This window comes from Mobula birostris, chromosome 7, assembly GCF_030028105.1.
Source record: "Mobula birostris isolate sMobBir1 chromosome 7, sMobBir1.hap1, whole genome shotgun sequence".
NCBI lineage: Eukaryota > Metazoa > Chordata > Chondrichthyes > Myliobatiformes > Myliobatidae > Mobula > Mobula birostris.
In genome coordinates this window covers 5315371-5339474 of record NC_092376.1, presented here as the reverse complement: position 1 = coordinate 5339474, position 24104 = coordinate 5315371, and the positions used below count along the sequence as shown (strand labels likewise).

The following is a 24104-nucleotide window of genomic DNA, read 5'->3' as shown; positions in this document are numbered from 1 at the left end:
ACACGATGAAGGGTCGCCATTTCATGCCGCTGGACCCTGACCCGGACCCTGATCTGAAAAGGACCACGCGGGGGCTGCCCGTGCATCAGCCTTCCCCCGTTAAACAAAGTCACGCACAGGCAGGTGAATTAAGGAAATCCACCCTAACATCCCAGATATGTAGTGCCCAGACAGCTGAGGAACCACCAACAGACAATTCATTAGAACAGGGGTTCCCAACCTTTTTTATGCCATGGAGCCCAAGTTGGGAACACCTGCTTTCAGAGAACGTCATACTCAACCTGAGAGATCGCAGTAATACTGGTACAATAGCGACTTCATAAATCAAAGTATTGAGTACGGGAGATGGGATGGTATGATGAAACTGTATAAAATGTTGGTGAGGCCTCATCTGGACTACTGTGTGCAATTCTGGTCATCTCCCTACAGGAAAGATTGAAAACTTACAAAGATGTTGCCGGAACTTGAAGACCTGAGTCATTGGGAAGGGTTGAATAGGTTCGGACTGTATTCCCTAGAGTGAAGGAGGATGAGAGGGGATTTGATAGAGGTATTATGATGGGTATAGATAGGGTAAATGCAGCAGGCTTTTTCCACTGAGGTTGGGTGAGACCAGAACAAGGTCATGGGTTAAGGGTGAAAGGTGAAATGGTTCAGGGGAACATGAGAGGATATAACTTCACTCAGAGGGTGGTGAGAGTGTGGATCAAGCTGCCAGTGGAAGGGGTGGAGGCAGGTTCAATTTCAACACTGAAGAGAATTTTGGTTAGGTACATGGGTAGGAGAGGTGTGGAGGGCTGTGATCTGGGTGCAGCTCAATGGGTCTGGGCAGAATAACACTTTAGCATGGACTAGATGGGCTGAATGGCCTGTTTCTACGCTGCAGCATTCTAAGACTCTATGAGCTCCATAAAACCATCAGAGGAGCTAAGAGATATTACCACTTCAAAATCGAGTCCCAGACCAACCATCAGTTGTGACAGGTGTTACCTGATAATAATGGGCAACAGAACGAACTCGGGAGCGTCGCCAATGACAGCACACCCCTCCTGATAAGCTTAATGCAGTCTTCTACGCTTTGAACCAATGGGAAATGGGTATATCATCACCCACCTTGACAGCCTCCAGTGCACCCGAACGGCCGAGAGTATCACCAGGGTCTCCTATCCCATTATTTGTGACATTTACCGGGAACGTTGCAGGTGAAGGGCCCAGTGCATTGTTGATTGATCCCGCAATCCGAATGCCAGAAGTGGTATGGCTGGGCTCAATGCTGCCCTCCAGTGTTCACTCAGCAGAAGACAAGATATACTGTATTCGACTGCAGACTGCTGCAACATTCATGGACTCGGGGACTTGGACTATTTGTTATGGTGTGGCTGTATTTTACTGCTGCCTTAGGACACCACAGTCACCATTATATAGGAATGGTCAGTCTCCCACAGAGTGAACACGCCAAGCATCTGGCCTGGATGGTGTCCCTGGCCATGACCTTACATCTTGTGCAGATCAGCTCGTGGGAGTATTCACACGCAATTTTTAACCTCTCCCTGCTTCAGCCTATGGTTCCCTCCTGCTTTATGAAAACCATTATCATCTTAGTACCCAAGGGAAACAAGATAACGTGCCTTAACAACGACAGACCAGTGTCTCTGACATCTACCATCATGAAGTGCTTCAAGAGGCTGGTCATGGCACGCATTAACTATAACCTTCCAGCCACCTTTGACCCACTGCAATTCCCCTACCGTGGACACCATCTCCCTGAACACATTCACTCCAGCCTCCCACACAACTATGACCCACTGCAATCTCCCTACTGCTGAAACAGATAGATATCACCTCCCTGAACGCATTCACTCCAGCCGCCCGTAACCTCAACCCACTGCAATCTCCCTACTGCTGAAACAGATAGATATCACCTCCCTGAACGCATTCACTCCAGCCGCCCGTAACCTCAACCCACTGCAATCTCCCTACTGCTGAAACAGATAGATATCACCTCCCTGAACACATTCACTCCAGCCGCCCGTAACCTCAACCCACTGCAATTCCCCAACCGCTAAAACAGGTCTACAGTGGACACTCAACTCTGGAGCATCTGGACAGCAAAGACAAAAACGTCAGACTATCATTTATTGACTACAGCTCCACCTTCGATACTATAATTCCAAGCAAACTCATCACCGAACTCTGGACCCTGGAAATTAATGCCTCCCTCTGCAATTGAATCCTTCATTTCCTGACCAACAAACCACAATCAGTAAACATAGGCACCAAAGCCTCAGCCACAGTTATTCAAAGTTCAAAATAAATTTATTATTAAAGTACATATACGTCAACATAATCAAACCCTGAGATTCATTTTGTTGCGAGCATACACAGTAAATTCAAAGAACCACAACAGAATCAGTGAAAGACCGCACCCACACCCAACAGGATGGACAACCAGTACGCAAGAGACAACAAACTGTCCAAATTCAAAAGAAAGACGAAATAATAATATTAAATAAACGAGCAATGAATATTAAAAACATGAGATGAAGAGTCTGAAATTCAGTCCGTAGCCTAATTCAGCCTCAGCACCCTACTCTATTCCCCGTACACGCATGACAATGTGACCAGAATCTGCTCTCACTCCCGCTACGAGTTTTCAGATGACACCACCATTGTGGGCCGTATCTCAAACAATGAGTCAGATTAGAGGAAGGAGATCGAGAACCTTGTGATGTATTGTCAAGGCAACAACCTTTCCCTCAACATCAGCAAAAGAGCTGATCATTGACCTCAGGAAGTGGGAGGGGGAGCACCCTTGACTCTTCTGTCTACATCAACGGTGCAGAGTTTGACAGTCTCAAGCTTCTAGGAGTGAACATCACCAGCCGTCTCTCCTGGTCCAACCATGTTGATGCCACAGCCAAGAAAGCTCACCAATGCCACTACCTCCTCACTCAACATAGTCATAGTCATACTTTATTGATCCCAGGGGAAATTGGTTTTCGTTACAGTTGCACCATAAATAATAAATAGTAATAGAACCGTAAATAGTTAAATAGTACTAAGTAAATTATGCCAGTAAATTATGAAATAAGTCCAGGACCAGCCTATTGGCTCAGGGTGTCTGACCCTCCAAGGGAGGAGTTGTAAAGTTTGATGGCCACAGGCAGGAATGACTTCCTATGACACTCTGTGTTGCATCTCAGTGGAATGAGTCTCTGGCTGAATGTACTCCTGTGCCCACCCAGTACATTATGTAGTGGATGGGAGACATTGTCCAAGATGGCATGCAACTTGGACAGCATCTTCTTTTCAGACACCACTGTCAGAGAGTCCAGTTCCATCTCCATAACATCACTGGCCTTACAATGAGTTTGTTGATTCTGTTGGTGTCTGCTACCCTCAGCCTGCTGCCCCAGCACACAACAGCAAACATGATAGCACTGGCCACCACAGACTCATAGAACATCCTCAGCATCGTCCGGCAGATGTTAAAGGACCTCAGTCTTCTCAGGAAATAGAGACGGCTCTGACCCTTCTTGTAGACAGCCTCAGTGTTCTTTGACCAGTCCAGTTTATTGTCAATTCGTATCCCCAGGTATTTGTAATCCTTCACCATGTCCACACTGACCCCCTGGATGGAAACAGGGGTCACCGGTACCTTAGCTCTCCTCAGGTCTACCACCAGCTCCTTAGTCTTTTTCACATTAAGCTGCAGATAATTCTGCTCACACCATGTGACAAAGTTTCCTACCGTAGCCCTGTACTCAGCCTCATCTCCCTTGCTGATGCATCCAACTATGGCAGAGTCATCTGAAAACTTCTGAAGATGACAAGACTCTGTGCAGTAGTTGAAGTCTGAGGTGTAAATGGTGAAGAGAAAGGGAGACAAGACAGTCCCCTGTGGAGCCCCAGTGCTGCTGATCACTCTGTTGGACACACAGTGTTGCAAGCACATGTACTGTGGTCTGCCAGTCAGGTAATCAAGAGGCTAAAGAAATTCAGCATGTCCCCACTCTTTATCAATGCTCCACAGAAAGCATCCTATCCCAGTTCCGTCACAGAATGGTGCCCCACATCCTGAGTTACTCTCACTCTCCTGAGGTGTTAAGATGAGGCCTCACTCAAGATAAATAATCACTAGGCTCGAACTGTTAAACTATGCCAACGGGGCAACTGATCTACTCTCGTTATTGGTGTCATCTTACTGTGCACAAAACTAACCAGCTCTTGCTCTGCGTTACAGCAGAAACAAGTTCAAGTGTATTGTCACGAACAAGGGACAATCTGCAGATGCTGGAAGTCCGAGCAACACACACAAAATGCTGGAGGAACAGCAAGCCAGGCAGCATCTACAGAGAAGAGCACAGTTGTCATTTCTGGCCGAGACCCTTCGGCAGGACTGGAGATGAAAAGATGAGGAGTCAGAGTGAGAAGATATGGGCAGAGGAGAAAGAAACACAAGGTCTAACCGGGAGGAATGGGGGAAGGTATGAAGTAAAGAGCTGGGAAGTTGATTGTTGAAAATGATAAAGGACGGAAGGAGAGATAGGATAGGAGAGGACAGAAGCCCATGGAAGAAAGAAGAAAGGGGAGAGGCACCAGAGGGAGATGATGGGCAGCTAAGGAGATAAGGTGAGAGAGGGAAACAGGAATGGGGAATGGTGAAAGGGAGGCATGACCAGAAGTTTGAAAAATCAATGTTCATGTCATCAGATTGGAGGTTACCCAGACAGTAGAGGAGGCCATGCGCTGATATGTTGAAATGGGAATGGGAAACGGAAATGGAATTAAAATAAGAGGCCACTCAGAGATCCCACTTTTCCTGGTGGGTAGAGTGCAGGTGCTCGACGAAGCGGTCTCCAAATCTACATCAGGTCTCACCGTTATACAGAAGACCACACCAGGAAGACCAGATACGATAGATGACTCCAACACACCCACAGGTGAAGTGTCGCCTCACCTGGAAGGACTGTCGGGGGCCCTGAATGGTAGTGAGGGAGGAGGTGTAGGGGCAGGTGTAGCAGTTATTCCGCTTGCAAGGATAAGCGGCAGGAGGGAGATCAGCGGGGAGGGACAAATGGACAAGGGAGTCACGTAGGGAGCAATGCAGAAAGTGGGTGAGAGGGAAAGATGTGCCTGGTGGTGGGATCCAGTTGCAGGTGGCGGAAGTTACGGAGAATTATGTGCTGGACGCTGAAGCTGTAGGGCAAGAGGAACCCTATCCCTGGTGGGGTGGCAGAAGGATGGGTTGAGGCCAGACGTGCACGAAATGGAAGAAATGCAGTTGAGGACAACATTGATGGTGGAGGAAGGAAAGTCTTTTTCTTTGAAGAGAGAGGACATTTCCTTTGTTCTAGAATGAAAAGCCTCATCCTGAGAGCAGATGTTGTGCAGATGGAGGGACTGAGACAAGGAGATGGCATTTTCACAAGTAACAGGGTGGGACAAGGTGTAGTCCAGGTAACTGTGAGAGTCCGTGGGTTTATAATAGGCATCGGTGGATAAGCTGTCTCCAGAGACAGAGACAGTGAGGTCGAGAAAGAGAAGGTAGGTGTCATAAATTGACCAGATGGATTTGAGGGCAGGGTGGAAGTCGGAGGCAAAGTTGGTGAAGTCAACGAGCTCTTCGTGGGTGCAGGAAGCAGCACCAATGCAGTCGTCGATGGACATAGGAAAGGTGGGGGACGGACACCAGTGTAGGCTTGAAACACAGACTTTTCTACATAGCCGACAAACAGGGAAGCGTAGCTGAGGCCCATGCGAGTGCCCATGGCTACACCTTTTTTGTTTGAAGGAAGTGGGAGAGCCATAGGAGAAATTATTAAGGGTGAAGAGAAGTTTCGCTGGGTGGAGAAGAGTGGTGGTGGAGGGGAACTGGTTGGGTCTGGTGTCCAGAAAGAAACGGAGAGCTTTGAGGCCTTCCTGGTGGGGATGGAGGTGTATAGGGTCTCGACATCCATAGTAAAAATAAGATGATGGAGGCCAGGGAACCTGAAATCATTGAGAAGATCCAGAGCGTGCGAAGTGTCATGGATGTAGGTGAGAAGGGACTAAACCGGGGGGATAAAACAGAGTCTAGGTTTGTGGATATGAGTTCAGTGGGGCAGGAACAGGCAGGAACAATGGGTCTACCTGGACAGGCAGGTTTGTGGATCTTGGGTAGGAAGTAGATACGGGAGGTGCAGGGTGTGGGAATTATGAGGTTGGTGGCAGTGGATGGAAGATCTCCAGAGTTAACAAGCTCAGCAATGGTGCGGGAGACATTGGCCTGGTGCTCCTCAGTGGGGTCCTGTTCAAGGGGTAAGTAAGGGGAGGTGTCAAGACAGTTGTCATTGGGCCTCAGCAAGGTAGAGGTCAGTCAGCCACACACTACTGAGGATAGGATTAGTGCGGAGAGAGTGGAGAGCAGTGTGTTCGGAAGGAGTGAGGCTGGAATTGGAGAGAGGAGAGATGAAGTCAAGACGGTTAACGTCCTGTCAGCTGTTGGCAATGAAAAGGTCCAGAGCAGGCAGAAGACCAGGGTGGGGTATCCAGGAAGAGGAGCAGGGTTGAAGAACAGAGAAGGGGTCATCGGTGCGGGGTGGAGAGTCCTTGCCTAAGAGGTAGGTACAGAGAAAGAGGCGACTGAAGAAGACCTCAGCATCATGGCGGGCGTGGAACTCACTGAGGTTTGTGGGCACAGGGGTACAAAGGTGAGGCTCTTACTGAGGACATTCAACTGTACAAATGAAACAACATTCCTCCGGACCAAAGAGCACAACACAGTACCTATCGCTCACACACATAACACATAAAGTAATATTACCACAAATAAATTAACAAATAATAAAATATATTCCAGAAGATCCATCTGGAATCAACACTCGTCATGGGAGTTTCAAGATGGTGACAGTCATCGCAAAAGTGCAACCCTTGCCTAAACCAAATCCGTGAACTGATGTGACACATTTGGCAGTTCCAATTTTGTCATTTTGTTATTTTGCAGTTCCAATTTTGTCAGTTTGCACTTCCTCACTGACAAAAAAAAACACAGAAAACAGGCCTAAATAAGGTTAAAAGTGTGTTCTGCACAGCTGAGGTAAAATTTCTGTGAATTCTATCACGTTCACTCTCTGCTCTTCACAGGGACCCTTGTGCTCGGAGAACACGTAAACCACAGATGCCCCATCAGATATTAAGATATCTACAGAACCTCAGACCAACAGCCATACACTTGTGTTCAGTCCAACCCCCACCTGCTCTTGGACCTGTCTGACCAAGTTCCTAGTGTCAATAAGTGGGTCACCAGGCATCAAGGTCAACGTAATATCTACATGTAGTAGGAATTTGCTATGGTGTGTTGGTCAGGCAGCGACATGTCACAATAAACAACATTCACTATGATAGCCTAGCAATCAGTGCAACGCCATTACACATCCCGGAGTTCGGAATTGAATTCCGGTGTCGTTCTGCACTCAGTTACTGATTTACAAAGGTCAACGTGCCAAAGCTCTCTTTGTGACCCTATCTGCCTATGACACCCCTTTCAAGGAATGATGGATCTGTAATCCCAGACCTCTCAGTCTACCACACTCCTTGGTGCCTTACTGCTCACTGTGTAACTCCGACCCTGGCCTGTCCTCCCACACTGCAACACCTCACACCTGTCTGCATTAAATTCCATCTGGCATTTTCAGCCCATTTTTTCCATCATCTCCACAATTCGCAGTCTGCGGGTGCCCTGTAACAGCGTCGCGGTTAGCTCAACGCCATTGCAGCTTGGGGGCGTTCCAGAGTTCAGAGTTCAACTATGGCACTGTTCTGTAAGTTCCTCCCTGTGGAATGCGTGGGTTTTCCCCAGGTGCTCTGGTTTCCTCCCACAGTCCAAAAGCATACAGCAGCATTCTGATTTATAACTTCAAAACGATGAATTAATTCAAGAACACGGAAGTCCAGGAATGCAGTTCTGGTTTCACCTTTAAGCGATGCACACGCACGTATGACGTGGTAGTGTGAAGACATATGCATTAACTTTCTGTTACATATAACCCGTAATTGTTTACATGAACAAGAATGCTTAATCGACCAATATATGTATAAGATTACTCAAATATTATTGACTATTAACTATACAAGTAGGTTAATTGGTCATTGTAAATTGTTGCATGATTCAGTTAAGGCTAATTGAGTTTGTCAGGGGTCGCTGGGGTGGCATGACTCAAAGGGGCAGCAGGCCCTGCTCTGTGCTGTAACGCAAAATATAATACAAATACAATATTCAACAGTTATGAAAAATAAAGAATCTTAAAAAATAATGTTATAGGTTGATGTAAAGATATGGACTAAAATGTGCATAAATACATAAATACCAGCTTGTATTTACAATGTAAACACTAGAAACGGTTCTGGTTCTCTCTCCATAGACGCTGCCTGGCCTGCTGAGTTCCTCCAGCATTTCGTGTGTGTTGCTCCGGATTTCCAGCATCTGCATCAGCTCGAGTTTATCAAGCTTCCGTTTAAGTTTTAAGCATCCGCAGTCTTTTGCTTTTCAAACTAAATGCAACCGAACTTATGAACTTGTTTTACTGTCACATTACTGAGGTTCAAAGAAAACTCTCTCTTTCTGCACCACTCATTTTTAAATCTCTTCTTGTAACTTAAGTTATTTTGAACGTATCGCACTGTACCGCTGCTGCAAAATAACGGATTTCACGACATATCAGTGATGACAAACTTGATTCTGAAACTGGTCTTGTGAACTGCTCATACAGATCAGATCGTGACACGGTGCACTGAGACAGAACAAGGGAAAACAATAACAGAATGCAGAATCAAGTGCAACAGTTACAGAGAAAGTGCAGTGCAGGCGGACAGTACAAGAATCGGGTTTAATATCACTGGCATAGTTTGTGAAATCTGTTCACTAGTGGCAGCAGTAAATTGCAATACATAGAGAGAAAAAACGTGGATTATAATTTTTAAAACTGTATGCACACTATAATATATACGTGTGTGTGTTAAAGTTAAATTAAATAAATAGTGTAAAAAGAAAAGAAATAAAAAGTAGTGAGGTACTGTTCATGGGTTCAGTGTCCATTCAGAAATCGAATATCAGAGGGGAAGAAGCCGTTCCTGAAACGCTGAGTGTGTGTCTTCAAGCTTCAGTACCTCCTTCTTGATGGTAGCAGTGGGAAGAGGCCACATCCTGGGTGATGGGGGTTCGTAGTGATGGACACCACTTTTCTGAGCACCATTCCTGGACACTCAGAAACTAGAGCCCATGATAGAGCTGACTACGTTTACAACTTTCTGCAGCTTCCTTCACTTTTGTTCAGTAGCTCCTCCCACCCCAGACCAGACGGTGATGCAGCCAGTCAGAATGCTCTCCACAGTACATCTGTAGAAATTTGCCAGTGTTTTTAGTGACATAACAAATCTCCTCAACCTCCTAATGAAATATAGCCTCTGTTCTGCATTTTTAGTGGCTGTATCCAGATGTTGGGACCAGGTTAGATCCTCAGCGATACTGACAGCCAGTGACTTGAATTTGCTCACTCTCTCAATAAGTGCAATGTCACAATGAGGTATATTGTAAAGTCAGGCAGCCTTCATATCGGACTAGCGAACTCTTATACTTTATGCTTTATTGTCGCCAAACAATTAGTACTAGAACATACAATCATCACAGCGATATTTGAATCTGCGCTTCACACTCACTGGATTACAAATATTAAATATTAAAAATAGTTAAAATTAGTAAATATTAAAAATTTAAATTATAAACCATAAATAGAAAAATGGGAAGTAAGGTAGTGCAAAAAAAAACCGAGAGGCAGGTCCGGATATTTGGAGGGTTCGGCCCAGATCCGGGTCAGGATCCGTTCAGTAGTCTTATCACAGTTGGAAAGAAGCTGTTCCCAAATCTGGCCGTACAAGTCTTCAAGCTCCTGAACCTTCTCCCAGAGGGAAGAGGGACGAAAAGTGTGTTGGCTGGGTGGGTCGTGTCCTCGATTATCCTGGCAGCACTACTCCGACAGCGTGCAGTGTAAAGTGAGTCCACGGACGGAAGATTGGTTTCCGTGATGTGCTGCGCCGTGTTCACGATCTTCTGCAGCTTCTTTCGGTCTTGGACAGGACAACTACCATACCAGGTTGTGATGCACCCTAGAAGAATGCTTTCTACGGTGCATCTATAAAAATTAGTGAGGGTTTTAGGAATTATGGTCATAAAGCAATTATGGGAGTTAACAGCTTGTGAATCTCTAATGATCTAAAAATAAGGATTAAATATTAGCTTTATATGTCATATGTACATCAAAACATACAGTGAAATGCACCATTTGTGTCAGCAACCAGCACAGTCCGAGGCTGTGCTGGGGGAATAGTGCATGGCATCACTATGTATCAGGGACCAGCATACACTCAGTGGCCAGTTCAGGAGGTAGTTCCTGTACCTAATAAAGTGGACACTGAGTGTACGTCCATGGTCTTCTGCTGCTGTAGCCCATTGACCTCAAGGTTAAACACATTGTGCATTCAGAGGTGCTCTGCTGCACACCACTGTTATAACACGTGGTTATCTGAGTTACTGTCGCCTTCCTGTCAGCGTGAACCAGCCCGGCCATTCTCCTCTAACTCTCTCATTAACAAGGCGTTTTTGCCCACAGAACTGCTGCTTGCTGGATGTTGTTTGTTTCACACAGCACTCTCTGTAAACTCTAGAGACTATCAGGTGTGCAGATCCCTGGAGATCAGCAGTTTCTGAGAAACTCAAACCACCCCATCTGGAACCAACAATCGTTCCACGGTCAGAGTGACCTAGATCACACTTCTTCCCCATTCTGGTGTTTGGTCTGAACAACAACTGAGCCTCTTGACCGTGTGAGCACAGAGTGGGCTGCAGACAGGCTCTTGCAGACTTAACTAAGAAAGGATGTGCTGGAATCGGAGAAGATCCGGAGGAGTTCACGAGAGTGATTCCAGGAAGGAAAATGTTAACGTAGGAGGCTCTGGGTCTGTACTCGCCAGTGTTCAGAAGAAAGGGGAAGGGATCTCATTGAAACCTAACAAGTATTGAAAGGCCTGGATAGAGTGGATGTGGAGAGGATGTTTTCTATAGTTGGGGGGAGTCTAGGACCAAAGGCCTCAACATCAGAATAGAGGGACATCCATTTAGATCAGAGCTAAGGAGAGCTTTCTTTAGCCAGATGGTGGTGAATCTGTGGAATTCATTGCCACTTTCAGCTGCGGAGGCCAAGTCACTGAGTATATTTAAAGCAGAGGTTGATCAGTTCTTGTTTGTAAGAGCACCGAAGGTTACGGGGAGAAGGCAGTAGAAGGGGGTTGACAGGGATAATAAATTAACCATGATGAGTGAAGCTGACTTGATGGGCCAAATGGCCTAATTCTGCTCCTATGTCTTATGGTCTTTTAATAAGCCTGATTCTGAACAGAGATAGACAGATATTCCCTGTTACGTCCTTATCCAAACCAGTTCAAAGTTCAAAGCAAATGTATTATCAAAGTACCTCTATGTCATCATTTACAACCCTGAGGTTTGTCTCCTTGCAGGCAATCACAGTAAATACAACGAAACACAACAGAATCAATGAAAGACCATGCGGAAAAACAGCAAACTGTGCAAATACAATGAGAGGGAGAGAAAATGATGATAATAATTTACCTAATAAACATAGCTATTCCCAACATACTTCATTTACAGAAATTATTAAGCGAAAAACACCAGAAATATGCTGAATTAAAAGAGGAAATTGAAAGACTATGGAATATGAACAGGGTATACACTGTCCCAATACTAATATCTACAACTGGTGTCATCCCAAAGTCAATACACAATAGCATTAAACAATTAGGGCTACACTGTAATATCTATGTTTAATCTTCAAAAAGCCACAATACTAAACACCACTAGATTAGTCCGAAAGTTCCTAGCAATTGAAAAGTGATTGTTCTTGGCTATGCTCGTATCTCAGGTTTTATCATCTTGAGCTGAGAAAAAATAAACAATAATAGTAACAAATAATAAGTGCTTTTGGGAACCATTCAGTGGTGGGGTGAGTGAAATTATCCTCCTGGTTCAAGAGCCTGATGGTTCAGGGCTAATAACTGTTCCTATACCTGGTGGTACGAGTCCTAAGGCTCCTGTATCTTCTTCCTGATGGCAGCAGTGAGAAGAGAGCATGGCCTGGGTGATGGGGGAGAAAGACACACAAGACTGCGGACAATAAAATCAGGAGCAAAAGAATCGGCAGGAGATGTTGGAGGGAGTCAATGGGTCCAAACGTCCTCACACAAGGCAGATTGCAGATGTTGGAATATGGAGCTGGAGGAACACAGGAGACAGGCAGCGTCTGTGCAGGGAAATGGACAGTCTACATTTGGGCCAAGATTCTTCATCTGGACTGCAGAGGAAGAGAGGAAATAGCCAAGATAAAAAGGTGGCTGGAAGGAGTGGAACAAGTGCTGAGAGGTGATGGGTGGATCCAGGTGAGGGGGTAGTGAGGGAGGGGGAGAGTGTGAGTGATGTGAGGAGCTGGGAGGTGATTAGTGAATCCAGGTGAGGGGTGATGATTGGCAGGTGAGGCATAGGGAGAGTGTGGGTGATGTGAGAAGCTGGGAGGTGATTGGTGGATCCAGGTGAGGGGGTGGTGATTGGCAGATGAGGTATAGGGAGAACGTGAGAGATGTGAGAAGCTGGGAGGTGATTGGTGGATCCAGGTGAGGGGGTAGTGAGCGAGGGGGAGAGTGTGAGTGATGTGAGAAGCTGGGAGGTGATTGGTGGATCCAGGTGAGGGGGTGGTGATTGGCAGGTGAGGCGTTGGGAGAGTATGAGAGATGCGAAATGGAATAACAAGAGGCTGCAGAAGATGGAATCTGATAGGAGAGGGCAGGAGACCATGGAATAATGGGAATGAGCTGAGCAAGGGAACCGGAGGGAGGAGTGTGTGGATGATAGGCAGGGAAGGGGAAAGAGATAGGCTGATGGGACCAGAGGGGTGACGTTCCAGATTTAAAGTTGAAGATTCAAGTCTATTTGTCACATGTTTTTTACATCAAAACATAGTGGCAAACAAACACCAGACAGTAGGAGTGGTGTCAGGTTGGAGGCTACCAAGGTGGGATATCCTTAGGCAGGGTCCTGACTCCATTCCTCTACCTCCAGAGCACTGATCCCTCTAAACTGCACAGGTGCACAGGCTCCCATTGCGGAAATACTCCTGCACACATAACCTTTGTTGCCATGCGCAGCTGGAATTTTCGTTTACATACGAAGAAATATTGCTGTGTTGCCTCAAAGGTAACACAGCAATATTGTGATTTCAAACCTGTCATTTCTGAGAAAATTAATGCTGGTTCAGTTAAGACATTCACTGATGCATTGAGCTACATGCTTAGAACATAGAACATAGAAATCTACAGCACATTAGAGGCCCTTTGGCCCACAACTTTGTGCCGACCATGTAACCTACTCTAGAAACTGCCTAGAATTTCCCTACCGCATAGCCCTCTATTTTTCTAAGCTCCATGTACCTATCTAAGAGGCTCTTAAAAGATCCTATTGTATCTGCCTTTACCACCGTCGCTAGCAGTACATTCCACACACCCCCCACTCCCTGTGTGAAAAACTTACCTCTGACATCTCCTCCGTACCTACTTCTAAGCACCTTAAAACTATGCCCCCTCATGTTAGCCATTTCAGCCCTGGAAAAGCCTCTGGCTGTCCACACGATCAATGCCTCTCATCATCTTATACACGTCTGTCAGGTCACCTCTCATCCTCTGTCGCTCCAAGGAGAAAAGGCCCAGTTCACTCAATCTATTCTCATAAGGCATGCACCCCAATCCAGGCAACATCCTTGTAAATCTCCTCTGCACTCTCTCTATAGTATCCACTTCCTTCCAGTAGTGAGGTGACCAGAACTGAACTCAGTACTCCAAGTGGAGTCTAATTAATGTCTTAGAAACAAAGAATTTGAAGAACTGTCAATTCTTGTTGATATCGTTGGAACATTTCAAGTATCTAGTGCTGACTGTGAACGTGGACTCAGTCTTATGAATTCAATTAATGTAACTTGACCATCGAAGTGGACCATTTGGATGATCTAATCAGGATTAAGAAGTATCTTTCATCTGGATGTGAAATTAATCTGGACAGTGTTTATAGACAATAGCTTTGCGATAAAGACAGTTGAGAAAAAGTTTACAAGGTGTGAAAGATTTTCTTTGTTGAACTGTATTTCAATTAATAATTAAAATCAAAAGCATGTTATTTTTCAATTTTCATTCTAAATATTTATAATGTACATATTACAAAAAAATCACTTACAGTGCCGTGCAGTTCTTAGGCCGTGTAAAAATTTCCTGCTCAGAGCAATGGTTGGGCCGCAGAGCTGTAAAAAATTGGAGGGAACATCAGTCAGAGGCTGACTAACCCACAGAGTTCCTCCAGGAGTTTGCTTCGTAGATGCTGCCTGACCCACTGACAACACCTAATGATCAAACGTAGACCAATCTATTTGCCTTGGCAGTTCTCACCTGTGATCCTGACTGCAGTTTATATACCACCAGTGGCCGAGTACAAGCAAGCATTCGCAACACTGCACGATATCATCTGCAGACAAGAAACAGCCCCTCCTGACACACTTCAAATTATAGTCAGTGCCTGTCTGAAGAAAGCTCTGCCTAATTATCACCAGCGCATAACTTGTTGCACCAGAGGCCCTAACACACTAGACCACTTCTACACTGTGCCTAGCGTTCCTTCCCAAGACTGCATTTTGGCAAGTCGGACCATTTAGCTGTACTGCCACTACCTGCATACAGACAGAGCCCAAAAAGCAAGGGATCCAAGATCAAGACAACGAAGATGAGGTCACGGGAGTCTGAGGAATGGTTATAGAATTGCCTTGAGTCAGTGGACTGGGCCATCTTCAAGCACACATCTGAGGGCCTGAATGACCACTACAAGGTTGTAACAGACTTTATTAAAATAGCTGTGGATACGTGCGCCTGCACAAAGTCATTCAAGGTCTTCCTCAATCAGAAACCCTGGATGAACCACAAAATCCAGTATTTGCTGAGTGCCAGATCAGAGGCATTCACGTCTGGAGATCAAGAGTGTTACAAGAGGCTATTTATTTACATCTGTATTTGCACATTTTGTTTACAGTTAACCGTTCCTGATGTGTACGGCTACTGTTTCTATAGATTTGCTAAGTGGGCCTGCAGAAAAAGAATCTCCTCCACAACCTCCGTCAGCACAGGAGCACCGCAGGGATGTGTGCTTAGCCCCTGCTCTGCTCGCCTTACACCCACGACTGTGTGGCTAAGTACAGCTCCAATACAAGTTTGCGATGACACCACCGTTGTGGGCTGGATCAAAGGGGGTAATGAATCAGTATACAGGAGGGGGATTGAAAATTTGGCTGAGTGGTGTAATAACAACAACCTCTCATTCAATGTCAGTAAGACCAAGGAACTGATTGTAGACTTCAGTAAAGGGAAACCAGAGGTCCTCGAGCCAGTAATCATCAGAGATGGAGAGGGGTCAGTAAATTTAAATTCCTGGGTGTCACTATTTCAGGGGACATGTCCTGGACTCATCATATAAACATGATTCCAAACAACAGCGCCTCTACTTCCTCAGGAGTCTGGAGATCCAGTATGTCATCAAAAACCTTCACAAACGTCTGTGGATGTATGGTGGAGAGTGTGTTGACGGGGTGCGTCCCATTCTGGTATGGAAACACCAATGCCTTTGAGTAGAAAATCCTACAAAAGGGTAGTGGATTCAGCCCAAAGCATCACCTGTAGGCAAGGTCTAGCACCTGCTTAGCAACCCTCACCCCAATGATGGTCATGTGAAGCCATGGGAGCAGGTGGTGGATGGCCGTACAAGCAGCCGGTGCATATCACAAGTCCTCGTTATACGACCACTGACGCCAGGCAGACAGTCTCTGAAGACTGTTGATAATGGCTGGGGTCAGCCGTCTTGCAAAGGCAATGCCCAGGAGAAGGCAATGGCAAACCACTTCTGCAGAAAAAAAATTGCCAAAATCAATCATGGTCATGGAAAGACCACGGCTGTCCATGTCATACAACAAGGCACATAATGAACGAACCATAGAAAGCATCCTATCCGAATGCAACAGGGCTTCGTACAGCCCGTGACCACAAGAAACCGCAGAGAGTTGTGAACAGAGCTCAGCACATCATGGAACCATCAGTTCATTAGGGAAATGGATCAGACGTGATGAAATAGCAGAACAGACTCAATGGGCCAAATGACTGAATTCTGCTCCTATACCTTACGGTCATACGGCCTTACCCTGTGCTACCTCAATGCACTGTGTAATGAATCTATCTGTATGCACAATATGCAAGACACCTTTTCACTGTATCTCAGTACATGTGACAATGACAAACTAATACCAATACACGACCACGGAACTGAAATTTTGATACTTTTCCACCGAGGCTACTCAACTCGCTAAGTTCTTCCAGCAGTTCCATTTCTGAATGAAATTCAGCAATCATTTCAGGAGATTGGTGTACAATAAATGGATCCGTCATGGGCACCGGCCTCTCCAGCATCAAGGGCATCTTCAAAAAGCGATGCCTCAAGAAGGCAACATCCACCATCAAGGTCCCCAATCTCCCAGGACATGCCCTCTTCTCATTGCCACCATCAGGGAGGAGGTACGAGAGCCTGAAGACACACACTCAACATTTTAGGAACAGCTTTTTCCTTCTGACATCGGATTTCTGAATGGACAATGAACCCATGCACGCAATCCCGCTTTTTTTTGCTTTCTTTTTGCACTACATATTTAATTTATATATATGGCGGTTGTCTATCATGTCCAACAATGACAGGAAGAGTTTTTAAAGTGGAAAACCTGTCCCACTTGGGCAGTTCCCCTCTCTCGACTTCAGAAGTCCGGGTCCAGTGGTACGAGTACAAAACCAGGGGCTTCCTTGGTTGCAGAAGATGACCGTGATGTCTTCCGTGCCTTGTCGAGCCCTTCACTCTCTGTACAGCATTACAGAACCATCTTCCTGGCTGTTGGATCCCACTGTAGATCTCATCTGCCCAGTCTGCTGGAGCAGACTTCACACGCTTAAACCAAAGGGTATAACTTCACACAGCTCCACTCACCCCATCACTGATCTGCTCCCACAACCCTATACACTCACTTACAGGGCCTTCTGATCTCATTTCTCACTTATTGCTTATTTATTATTATTATTATTATTTCCTTTTGTATTTGCAGAGTTTGCTGTGTTTTGCAAACTGGTTAAATGCCCAAGTTGGTGTGGTCTTTCAATGATTCTGCTATTATTCTAGAAATTTATTAAGTATTATTAAGCAAATTGTCATTTATACTTTTTATTACAATGTACTGCTGTCACAAAAAAAAATTCACAACAATACCACTGTTATTAAATCTGTTTCTGACTCAGATTAAGCTACTAATAATCGAGTGGCCTAGATCGCCAACGAAGACACCAGGGTTCAAACAACACCACGGTGACTCAGGGTCAATTAATAACTGGAGATTTTAAATAAACCAGCTATTAATAACAATGAGGAATAGGGTTGTAGTTAAAAACCATCTGTAAAGCATTTCTTCATCCAGAGTACGTCACACCTACTCTGTCACGTCAGATTTGCCCCCTGGGACGGGCTCTCAGCCCCAGAGTTATTAAGGAAGTGAAGTAAAGGCTGTGCTCAGCAGAGGAGAGTATTAACACTTGATCCTAACTGCTGATGTCGTCTGTCTCGGTGGGGAACAGGCTCTCTCTTCCTGCCACCTCTCCCACCTCACTGATCCTTGGTCTCACCTGTTGAGCGTGATTGGAAGCGGGGGGAGACAGAGAGAGGGGAGAAAGAGATTGAGGGAGGTGGGGAGAGAGGGGAGGAGAAACAGAGGGTGAGAGAGAAAGAGGAGGGAGAGAGTGGGTGGGGAGAGAGACAGGGGTGAGAGAGAGAGATGGGGCAGAGGCAGAGAGAGATGGTGGGGAAGAGAGAGGGGGAGGAGGCTACACAGCATCCACACCAGGACCACCGGACTCAAAAACAGTTACTTTCCCCAAGGAGTAAGGCTGATCAACACCTCCACCCACTAACCCACCCCTCCACACCCCCAACCACCACTACTTTATCGTTTCCTGTCAGAGTCACTTTATGTACAGACACTCCTGTGTCTAACATCACTTTTTGGACATACAATCAATGTACAAAAGCTATCTTATGTATTTATATTTATTGTGTTTTTTTGTGCTGTGTCACATCTGGACTAACAATTATTTTGTTCTCCTTTACACTTGTGTGCTGGAAATGACATTAACCAATCTTGAATCTTGCATATTGAGTCGAGTCAGGTGATGACAAATCAGCATGTGGGAGGGAGACTGAAACTCTGGCCGAGTGGTGTCACAACAACCACCTCTCACTCAACGTCAGCAAAACCAAGGAGCTGACTATTGACCTCAGCAGGAGGAAATCAGACGTCCATGAGCCAGTCCTCATCCGAGGACCAGAGGTGGAGAGAGTTAGCAACTTTAAATTCCGCAGGGTTATCATTTCAGAGGACCTGCCCAGCACGTAAGGGCAATTTTGAAGAAAGCACAGCAGCGTCTCTACTTCCATAGAAGTTTGTGAGGGTTCAACGTCACCTCTAAAACTGACAAACTTCGATAGACGCAAAGTGAAGGGTGCATTGACTGGCTGCGTCACAGTCTGGGATGGAAACACCAATGCCCTTGAATGGAAAATCCTACAAAACTAGAGGCTACAGCCCAGTCCATCATAGGTAATGCCCGCCCACCATTGTGCACACGTACACAAACACAGTTGCAGGAAAGCATCATACATCATCAGGGACCTCCACCGCCCAGGCCATGCTCTCTTCTTCCTGCTGCCATCAGGAACAAGGTACACGAGCCTCAGCCTCACACCACCAGATTATTACCCCTCAACCATCAGGCTTTTGAACTAGAGGAGATAACTTCACTCAACTTCACTTGCCCCATCACTGAAATGCTCCCACAACCTATGGACTCACTTTCAAAGACTTGTCATCTCCTGTTCTCGATATTTATTGCTGATTTATTTATTATTATTATTTCTTTCTTTTTGTATGTACATAATCTGTTGTCTTTTGCACTCCGGTTGAACACCCAAGCAGGCGCGGTCTTTCATTGATTCTGTTATGGCTGTTATTCTATGATGGACTTATTGAGAGTGCCCACAAGAAGATGAATCTTGGAGTTGTATGCATTGATACACAGTGGCATGCAAAAGTTTGGGCACCTCTGGTCAAAATTTCTGTTACTGTGAATAGCTAAGCAAGTAAAAGATGACCTGATTTCCAAAAGGCATGGAGTTAAAGATGACACATTTCCTTAATATTTTCAGCAAGAAAACTTTTTTATTTCCATCTTTTACAGTCGATCCACTCCCGTGTTTAACAGTTAGAGAGGGGTTCCTTTCAGGAAATTCTTCACCTTTTTTTCTCCAAACATACCTTCGCTCATTGCGGCCAAAAAGTTCTATTTTAACTTCATCAGTCCACAGGACTTGTTTCCAAAATGCATCAGGCTTGTTTAGATGTTCCTTTGCACCTTTTGAATAGAACTTTTTGGCCACAATGTTTGGAGAAAAAAGGGTGCAGAATTTCATGAAAAGAACACCTCTCCAACTGTAAGCACGGGGGTGGACCGATCATGCTTTGGGCTTGTGTTGCAGCCAGTGGCATGGGGAACATTTCACTGGTAGAGGGAAGAATGAATTCAATTAAATACCAGCAAATTCTGGAAGCAAACATCACACCGTCTGTAAAAAAGCCGAAGATGAAAAGGGGATGGCTTCTACAACAGGATAATGATCCCAAACACACCTCAAAATCCACAATGGACTACCTCAAGAGGCTCAAGCTGGTTTAGATTTAGATTACGAGAACACTCAGTCCTCTTTTATTGTCATTTAGAAATGCATACATGCATTAAGAAATGATACAATGTTTCTCCGGAGTGATATCACAGAAAACAAGACAGACCAAAGACTAACACTGACAAAACCACATAATTATAACATATAGTTACAGCAGTGCAAAGCAATACCATAATTTGATAAAGAACAGACCATAGGCACAGTAAAAATAAGTTCTCAAAGTCCCGAGTCGACGGACTCCCGAGTCTCCGATAGCAGGCGGCAAAAAGGGAGAAACTCCCTGCCATAAACCCCCAGGCACCGTCAACTTGCTGATACCTTGGAAGCAGCCAACCCCAGCCGACCCTGAGTCCATCTGTCCGAAAACTCCGAACTTCCGAACAGCCTCTCCAATACAGCCTCCCGAGCGCCATCCTCTGCTGAGCGCCTTCAACATCTCCCTGGCCGCTGAAACACACAAAGCCGAGGATTTCGGGGCCTTCTGCTCCGAAGATTCCGGTTACTACACAGTAGCAGCGGTAGCAAAGCAGGCATTTCAGAAGTTTTCCAGATGTTCCGCTGTGCTCTCACGTCTGTCTCCATCAAATCAGGATTGTGCACGGTCCCCTACTTGACAAATAACAGACATCATCACCGAAGTGACCGCACGCGCTGCCGTCTTCTCCCCCCTCCCGGGAGGATTTTACCATGGCCCTCACAGTCCCCTGACCTAAACATCATCGAGAATCTGTGGATAGACCTCAAAGAATCTCACAGAACTAGAAGACTTTTGCAAAGAAGAATGGGCGAAAATCGCCCAAACAAGAATTGAAAGACTCTCAGCTGGCTACAGAAAGGGTTTACAAGCTGTGATACTTGCCAAAGGGGGTGTTACTAAGTACTGACCATGCAGGGTGCCCAAACTTTTGCTTCAGACCCTTTTCCTTTTTTGTTATTTTGAAACTGTAAAAGATGGAAATAAAAAAGTTTTCTTGCTTAAAATATTAAAGAAATGTGTCATCTTTAACTTTATGCCTTTTGGAAATCAGTTCACCTTTTACTTGCTTAGCTATTCACAGTAACAGAAATTTTGACCAGGGGTGCCCAAACTTTTGCATGCCACTGTACATGTGCCTTGAAAAATCAAAGCATGAATTACCATTCCATCAATTGTCGAAGTGACCAGTTCGAAAACCTGCCATAATGACTCAGGTGCTCATGATATAATCGAGTGTGGGTCACCGGGCATTTATCAAGGGTAACCCAACAAGTCCAGAATAAAAGACTTAAAAACAAACCTCGATCGGTACACTTAGCCAGACAAGCCTATAGATACCTTGAATGATACCACCCAAGGGCATTTAGATGCTCCATCACTTTATTTTGCTGTATATAACTTATGGTATATTATATACCTCGATTTATATTGGTCACAGAATATTACAGCATAGTACAGGCCCTTTGACCCATGATGCTATGCCAACCTTTTAACCTACTCCAAGATCAATCTAATCAATCTAATCAATCTAATGTCTTATGGTCTAATCCTTCCCTCCTTCATTTATTCCATGGTCTTCCCATAACCACGATTGCTCTTGGCAAATTTTCCTACAGAAGTGGTTTGCCATTGCCTTCTTCTGGGCAGTGTCTTTACAAGACGGGTGACCCCAGCTATTATCAATACTCTCCAGAGATTGTCTGGCTGGCGTCAGTGGTCACATAACCAGGACTTGTGACATGCACCGGCTGCTCCCATGGCTTCACATGACCCTGATCGGGCCGCTAAGCAGGTGCTACGCCTTGCTCAAAGATGACCTGTAGGCTAGCCGAGGGAAGGAGTGCCTTACGCCTCCTTCGGTAGAGGCGTAGATCTCCACCCACGCACCCCCCCCCCTTCCTCCTACATTGTCCTCCATTTTTCTATCATCCACGTGCCTATCTAAGAGTCTCCTAAATGTCCCTAATGTCTCTGCGTCTACCACCACCCCTGGCAGGGCGTTCCACGCACCCACCAATGTCTGCGTGAAAAACCTAACACTGATATCCCCCCTATACTTTCCTCCAATCACATTAATATTAAGTCCCCTCATTTTAACTATTTCCTTCCTGGGAAAAGGTCTCTGGCTGTTCACTTGACCCATGCCTGTTGTAAGATGACTGAACAATTCTATGCAACAAAACAGACTCTTCATCTCACTCCCTACCTCATCACCACTGCTCCCTCTCAGATGTGTGGGTGCGTGACCACGCAGTAACTGAAATGCTCCCATGCACATCGCTCTTGTTGTCACGCAACTAGAACTGTATGCAGCTGGGGAAAGTTTACATAATGTGAAAGATTTTCTTTGTTGTATTGAATTTCATTATATCCTTCAATTAATAAAAAAATGAATAGTATGTGATTTTTCCATTTTCATTCTAAACGTTCATAGTATACCTATTACAAAAAAACATTTTAAATGCCGTGTAAAGAATTCCTTCTCAGAACAATGGTTGGTCGGCGCTGATGTGAAAAAATTAGAGGGAATGTTGGACTGTTGGGTTGACCTTATCTATGCCACTCATGATTTTATAAACATAAGAACATAAGAAAAGGGAGCAGGAGTTGGCCATCTGGCCCATCAAGCCTGCTCCACCATTCAATAAGATCATGGCTGATCTGGCCATGGACTCATCTCCACCTGCCTGCCATTTCCCCATAACCCTTAATTCCCCAACTATGCAAAGATCTATCCAACCTTCGAATGATCTGAAGTTCATCCAGCTCCTTTGATGCCTTTGATATTTCTCAAGATATTTTCACTATACAGGTTGAATAAGTCTGGTGGAAAGACACAGCCCTGCCTGACTCCTCTCATGATATTCACATACTCACTCACTTCTCCTTCTGTTCCGATGGATGCTGACTGGTCCCAGTTTCGTAATCAAAGACCCCACCCACCCCAGACATTCTCTCTTCTCCCTCTCTCATCAGACAGAAGATACAAAAGCCTGAAAACATGTCCCAGCAGACTCAAGGACAGTTTCTATTCTGCCGTGATCAGACTATTGAACAGTCCCCTAGTACGATGTGAGGGACCCTTGACCTCACAACCTTCTTCGTCATGGACCTTACACCTTACTATCTGCCCGCACTGTACTTTCTCTGCAAGTCTAACACTTTATTCTGCATTCTGTCACTGTTGTAATGAATTAAGCTATGCGGACGATGTTCTCACTGTACCTCGCTACAGATGACAGCAGCAAAATAACGTACCAACTCCTGGATGGCTGCGGCAAGCAGCTTGCCGGAGGAACTCAGTGGGGCAGGCTGCGTCTGTGGAGGGAAATGGACGTTCGGCATTTCAGTTTGAGACCCTTCGGCCAGACGTGGCCCTCTGAGTCCCTCCAGGGCCTCCCAATCCCATCATCTGTATTTTGTCTGATGAAAGAGCAGGCCCAGGAATCCCATGAATGAAAGGGTTAACATATGAGGAGCGTTAGATGGCTCTGCGCCTGTACTCACTGGTGTTTAGAAGAATGAGGGGGAATCTCATTAAGATCTATCAAATATTTAAAGGCCTAGATCGAGTGGATGTGCAGAGGATGTTTCCTGTAGCAGGGGTGTCTAAGACCAGAGGGTACAGCCTCAGAATAGAGCTACATCCATTGGGAACAGAGATGAGGAGGAATTTCTTTATCCAGAGGAAGGTAAATCTGTGGAATTCAGTGCCACAGAAGGGTGTTGAGGCCAAGTCATTGGGTATATTTAAAGTGGTGGTCGAGAGGTTCTTGATTAATAACGGTATCAAAGATTACGGGGAGAAGGCAGGAGAATGGGGTTGAGAGGGATAATAAATCAACCATGATGGAATGGGGGGCAGACTCCATGGGCTGAATGGCCTCATTCCACTCCTATGACCTCTGGTCTTCTGGCAGTGAATGATGCCCGTCACTCACAGCCTCCCGGCGACTCCAGCGAGAAGCATCAGCTCGCAACGCGTTTCACGTACCTCAGCCTCAGTCGCTCCCACTCACTCTCCCCCTCGGTCCCTGAATCGCATGCCGTTTCGCTGCATCTGCCTTCTAGTCTCGAGCCAGTCTCTCTCCAACAACAGTTAGGAAACCCAGCCCACAATCACCTCGCAGTCTTGCGAAAGAGGAACAGGGAAGAGTCTCGCCGGGGTTAGAG

General features: G+C 45.6%; 1 protein-coding gene across 4 annotated transcripts in view; it reads right to left on the bottom strand.

Moving 5' to 3' along the window:
• Positions 1–24104, bottom strand: part of LOC140199979 (arf-GAP with Rho-GAP domain, ANK repeat and PH domain-containing protein 1-like) — a 290953-nt gene that overhangs the window by 206812 nt on the left and 60037 nt on the right. For 2 of the 4 annotated variants that reach the window (XM_072262527.1, XM_072262524.1), the window contains exon 2: positions 14327–14390. The exons of 1 other annotated variant lie outside the window; for it this stretch is intronic. The gene's annotated coding sequence lies outside the window, so the exon portion shown is untranslated. Of the gene's footprint in view, positions 1–14326; positions 14391–23925; positions 24015–24104 lie in introns of those variants that run through there. One more of the 4 variants, XM_072262525.1, reaches the window with a different exon arrangement.